This window comes from Triticum urartu, chromosome 6A (genome assembly GCF_056163025.1).
Source record: "Triticum urartu cultivar PI428250 chromosome 6A, HENAU_Tu73, whole genome shotgun sequence".
Classification (NCBI taxonomy): Eukaryota; Viridiplantae; Streptophyta; class Magnoliopsida; order Poales; family Poaceae; genus Triticum; species Triticum urartu.
In genome coordinates, this window is record NC_141878.1 from 211912722 (window position 1) to 211918660 (window position 5939).

The 5939-nt window shown below is 44.1% G+C and overlaps 1 long non-coding RNA gene across 6 annotated transcripts; it reads left to right on the forward strand.

Moving 5' to 3' along the window:
* Nucleotides 1-222: 222 nt before the first annotated feature.
* LOC125512276 (uncharacterized) lies at nt 223-4923 on the forward strand. Of its 6 annotated transcripts, none has more exons than XR_015607952.1 (6): nt 223-571; nt 658-1171; nt 1863-2026; nt 2325-2465; nt 4314-4401; nt 4503-4923. It is a non-coding gene; the product is annotated as an uncharacterized LOC125512276 (long non-coding RNA). The 6 variants fall into 6 exon arrangements; XR_015607954.1 differs by having other exon boundaries at nt 4314-4376; XR_015607953.1 differs by having other exon boundaries at nt 225-571; nt 658-860; nt 1009-1171; nt 4314-4923.
* The last annotated feature ends 1016 nt before the right edge of the window (nt 4924-5939 follow it).

A 5939-nucleotide genomic window follows, 5' to 3' on the forward strand; every position in this document is an offset into this window, starting at 1 on the left:
AATACACAGAGTCAGTCCCTAGAAAAAAGAAAAACATGGCGTGTACAAAATGGGCTTCTACAGTCCATTTAAACATATGCGTTTAATACACATCTTTATTTCTAATGAACGAGTTGGTTAAATAATCCCACCATTTTCGTCTTGTTTTTTTCGTCTCCTTCTACCTCACCAGTTTTGCTTCGCTTCACCCTCTGACACAACGAAAAAAATCTGAATGAATCAACACTTTCTATGTTGACACAAGTTAATTAGTAATGCCTTCAAAAAAGAATCAATCACCATCAATGATTAGAGATCAAATCACGCCGCCGACCTCTCCTCGGTTCCTATGGTGATCCTGAAGCACGCCGCCGCTGCCAATAGCGGGATCTTCCTGGCCCAACGACGAAGCTCACGCCGCCGCCATCGCGGGATCTTCCTGGGACGACGACGAAGCCCACGCCGCCGCCATCGGGGGATCTTCGTGGTACGACGCCGCCGCCGCTGCGCCATCGCGAATACTCCTCGCAGCTTCGTCATTGTTGGGTCTGGTCGCACAGGTCATCGACACCGCTGGATTTCCTCTCGCCCGGTATGGTTTCTCCCACCCCGATTTCTCCAAGCTGACGCCACCAAGATCCGCATATTAACCTCTTGTCCCTCTTTGCTCACCCATAGATGACGCAGTGGCTAACTCGTCGTGCGGGCCAAGTCAGCCGTTCGAGCGAGGCCGGTAGCGATGAGGGTGTGGGGCATCAAGAGGAGCGTCCGCACCATACCCGGGTTCAAGGTGGCCCTCGGCATGGAAGCCTACAGGGTCGTGCAACGATGGATCAGCTGCTGAACATGACACCACGACCCTCACCGAGTACATCTGATATGTATGCACTACGTCCCCTCACAGAGGAATGTTTTTTTTTCTCGTTCTAATCACCTTGGATCCAGATCGACGTTCAGATCCTGGCGTGTTTTTTACTCCATGAAAATAGATTGCACGATCTCCTTTATCTTAAAAGAACAGACTAACAGGGTCAGCTACAACAGATGTAAAGGAAGCGAGGAAAATGATTTTATGTCTCTCCTAAGCACGACGTCATGGTCGTCATATGCGTACTAATCAAGGGGCTTCTGGGGTTGAAGCAATTCATCTCCATGTAGCCGGAGCAACGCCGCATGCAAATGCGAGCCCATAGTAAGCCGCCACTGCCTCTCTCTTAGATCATTCGCCCTCTCTGCACATATGTTGTATGTGTGTCCTTGCAAAACGATCCATCCAAGACGTAAGTGGGATACTTTGCTCAGTTTGCTGCACTGTCGAAGTACTTTGCTGTAAACAAATTTGTACATGATTTTGTCTTGTATGTCAGATGAGTAGTTTTACTCATAGTAAATATGTACAGGCTACTACGAGTTCACTATATTTGTTACGTAAAATCGCTAATAGGACTATGTGCATGCTGGACATCTGGTGTCATAACACGTTTCATAATGCCAATGCAAGATATTGTCTGAGCTGAAAAGTTCCACTTCCCATGGCCAGTTCTATCTAAAGGTGGAAACTCGATTTGTTATCTGAACCTTCCTGATGTATGTTCTGTCCAACAGTCAGACGGGGTTTAAGAACTTTGACTCAACCGGAGCTGTCTGATGTCCATATTGGAGAAAATGAGTTAACCCGTCTTATAAATAGTTCTTTTGCTTTGCAGACGTTGACACTGAAGTATTGAAGTAAGATAATTAGGCTGAAGATACCTTGCCTTCCTAGCATATTCTTCTATCTTCACCACATTTATTTGCAACAGCAAGACTGACCTGTTAATGCCTTCCATATCTACAATTGCTTCCTTCAAATGCTTCATCACAAGATGTGTTTTGTTTTTCAGCTTAATCGGCATCACACTCTTGGCCAAGGGATTGGGGTATGCAACCGGTTAAATTCCAGTGACTTGACATACCGACACATGATGTTTCATCAACTTTGTAATATGTTGGTGATGTTCAACCCTCAACTTTGTTGTCAGATTCTGATGAATGGAGTGGTCGCTAGGTAATGATTTTCTTTTTTCTTTCTGAAATATACATTGATATTAATAGCGTGTTTATACCCATGATTTTTTTCTGCAGTTTTTTGTATCACAAAAAGTACAATTCCATTGAAGATGTCTTTCTCGGATAAACTTTTTACTCACTATAGTACCACCAAATATGTACTTGCATATTTTAATTTAAGATGCTTTGGAACTTTTGCTGACAAAGTCTCAGTTGACGTATTGGCATTATTTTTAGGATAATATTTATTACATGAATCTATTATTAGAAGGCTTGTGATGTATTTTTTTCTGTAGGAATGTTCATTGGATAATCTTGATTCAACAAAGCACAACCTCAAGCCATGCAGAGATGATTCAAGGCATGCATTGATGTCCAAGTTTTCATGCATTTGATATAGATCAGTTTTAGCATGATCCCTCTTACCTCAGGGAGAGGTATGTGCTAAGAGTATATCTGAACCATATATCCTATATACCTAAGAAGTTCATCCCCACTAACCTATTTATCTTAACATGCAACATGTCCACATCAGCAATTTAGCCACGTCAGCCATACTTGACCCACCTGAGGCAAGACCAGACCGCCTCCTCAGGCTGGTCGTAATGGTAGTATCATAGGTAGTATCATGCATGCCAACTAGGCAAATTTGATGAGGTGGCATAGAATTAAATGAAGAAAGAGATTGTTGAGTATCATATCATGATACCGTATCATATTAAATGATGTACTACTATGTGTCTTGCATGACAATAAATAAAGTTAGCTATGATACTAACTTATGATACTATGCACTACGGACGTAGTGTCATACAGTAGTATCATATGCATGATACTAATGTATGATACTTGCCATTACAACCAGCCTCAGGGTCAACTGAACCACCAAAGCTGTAGTAACGCAGCAAGATAATCTGGTCACCCAAACGTCTCATGACCCATCGTTTTCTCTTCGGCTTCTGTATGTAATAACAGACGATCGCATCCCAGATGGATCTTCAGTTTCGCTTCTTTTATCTCCCCGCTTCCCACATCATCTCACGGGGCTGCAGCCACCAAAACCACGCGCGACCTCATAATCAGGCAGATCAGGCTCGATGCTCCTCCACCGCGGTGCGCTTTGACGAAAATATCGCACGCCCGCAGCGCCCCCAGGGCGCCCCACATCGGGTTCGATCGGCCGTCGATGTCCGCCATCCGACGTCTGCATTGGCTTCACCCTCTGGCGGCTGCCCGTCACACCCCACCCGGAGACGGCGTGGCGCCACCAGCAACCTTGCCGCCGCCCATCGTACAGCCCTCAGCCCGTACTCCTTTCGCTCTGGTCTGGAGTGCGACCAGCCGGTTGAAACGACATGGTTTTTGTCGTGGAATTGTCACGGCAGATGTCCTAGTGTAAGGACTTAGTCGCGAGGCCAACGCATCTATGTGGTAGCTTGAGAGGGGTTAAGCGGGACGAGAGACGCGATGTTTTACCCAGGTTCGGCCCCTCACGGTGGAGGTAAAAGCCTACATCCTGCTTCATTGATATTGATGATGATGATCACGGTTACAAGAGTGCTCTATCTTGAGAGCTATTGTCTAAACCTAATTTGTCCAACTTGTGGAACTTGTGAATCTTGTCCCCCTTTCCCCTTTTGGGGAGCCCTGCCCCTCCTTATATATGTTGGAGGGGCGGGTTACATGTATAGTCCTATTAGGATTAGGACTAGTCTATCTCTAATACAAACCGGATACAAGTCCAGGTCTTAACTCCTTGTAAGATAATATTCCTCCTGCCTTCCTCTTAAACCGGCCCACCATTAAACGTGAACCGGCCTTCTGGGTCTTGGGCCTCGTCATCTGTCTGTCCCGCACGCCGGATCACCAGTGAGTCATAATGACCAGGTGGGTTGCTTGTAAACCGCCAGGTCAGGGCGGGTCGCCGGTGACTCGCCAAGTGTCAGCGGGGTCTTCAGATAAACCGCCAAGTCCTGGCCGGGTTAACTTCCGGCCGGTTTACACCGCGGGGTATATCCCCGACAGTTTTGGAGATGAGGAAGAGGGGCTATTTGCACCAGGGATCTGGTTGCCTCTGCCAAACTTACTTTCTTACCCATGTCTCGTCTGCTCTCCCAACATCACTAGCGCCACCCGAAGTTTTTGTGAGATTTTATCACAATATGCAAACTAAACTCTATAATAATGGGTATTATATTCGTTGATGTTTCAGATCTGCCGAGTACTTTGCTGAGTACATTTTACTCACTTTTGTGTTTCCTTTCTTGGTTTTATTTAATTTTCAGGTACCCAGAGTCCCAGACACACGTGTCTATACTATATTCACTACTCCTGCCTTGCCTTCAAAGGTGCAGAGAATTTCACTTATGAGAGGTTAACTGATCCCTTTTATGTTAATCCCCGATTAAATCCCCTAATTAACCTTGATGTGCTGTTATTTTTTCTTCTTCCTTAATCTTTTTCCGCTCTTGCAGAAGTTACATGCTGACATTTTGCTTCGGCATGCTTCGATCCTCGCACTGTCTTAGGTTTTTCGTGATTCCTCCATGGATCCATTCCTAACCCTCCTCCACTATTTTGCCACTTCAACAGGAAGTTATCCTATAGGATGTTCGTTACCAGAAGAGTGAATGTTTGTATTATATTATAGGCCATCCCATCTATGCATGCCTATTGTTTTGGTCTTTCTGAACTATTGTCAAATTATGCTATCCGATTTCCTATATCACGTTGCAGCCTTGGGTTCGCCACAAAACCTTGCAACCAGATATTCTGAGTAACATGAAGAGTCTGTTCTTCTACTGTTTCATTCCTCCAAGTGTATTATTAGTTCAATTTCTTTTTGGACAGCCAATCACAATCCACGTAAGTGAAAAAAAATATGTGTTTCAGTTATTGTAAGTCTAAAGTGCGAGCTGCATGTTGTCATGATAATCATATAGTATTAATTAGAGTAGCTTCGTGGATCATGCGATTGATGTTACATACATAGCTCATTATAACTTTTTTATTATAATTTATGTCTGTTTCAGCAAGCAAAATAAGCTCTAATTGTCTATCTTCGTAATAAGAAAGATAGAAATATCTGAGTCGGCAAAATCTAAGATCCACACATCGCTGCCGCATCGGAGCCTCATGATCCTTCCTCTATCTCTACATCTCTCGGAGCCCCTTGATCCCTGCCGTTGTGGGCTATGATTGCTCAAGCCCTACGCCCAGGCATCAACTCGACGAGTTGCACGTTTCGCCACTGCTATCCTCCAGCATCAATTGTGCCAGAGGTGGGGGCTCTCCTTCCTTTGAACCTATGACTGTTTTTTAATTTTTGAGTTAGCTTCATTTGACACTCTGATTTGTGTGTGGTAGAGTTTTTCTTAGTACGATGCTCTATTCCATCCAGGCGTCTACAATGACGTCTGTGGCAACAAGTCTGTCTAGTCTCTCTCCCCGAAACTCCTCTAACTCAACTACCGCTAACACACATGTGTCTAGATGTGATGGATTATTGTTGTTTCTCGAATCCAGTTGGTTTTTTATTGAAAGCGCTAGATGGTCAATATTCTTCTTCGTTTTGTTTCTTTAGTGATCTTGAAAGAAGAAAGAGATGAAGCTACCACTTAATGTGCCCAACTTCAATCGTGCATCTCGGTGTCTCCTCTCCTCTCACACATGTTAGTTTAGTATGGATGTCGGATGTACTATTATTATTGCTCTCCTCTGATTATTTTGTAGAATCACAACATATGGCATATTTGGGTTCATTTTCAGGTGATTTTTTTCCACAGGAGTAGTATTCCATTGTGAATGTTATGGAGTTGACATTGTTGTTCTTCCCCCACTGTAGTGTTCTACTGTTGCCACAACAATCAGATACCTACATAAATGAAAGGAAATATAAAGCGACTATTACG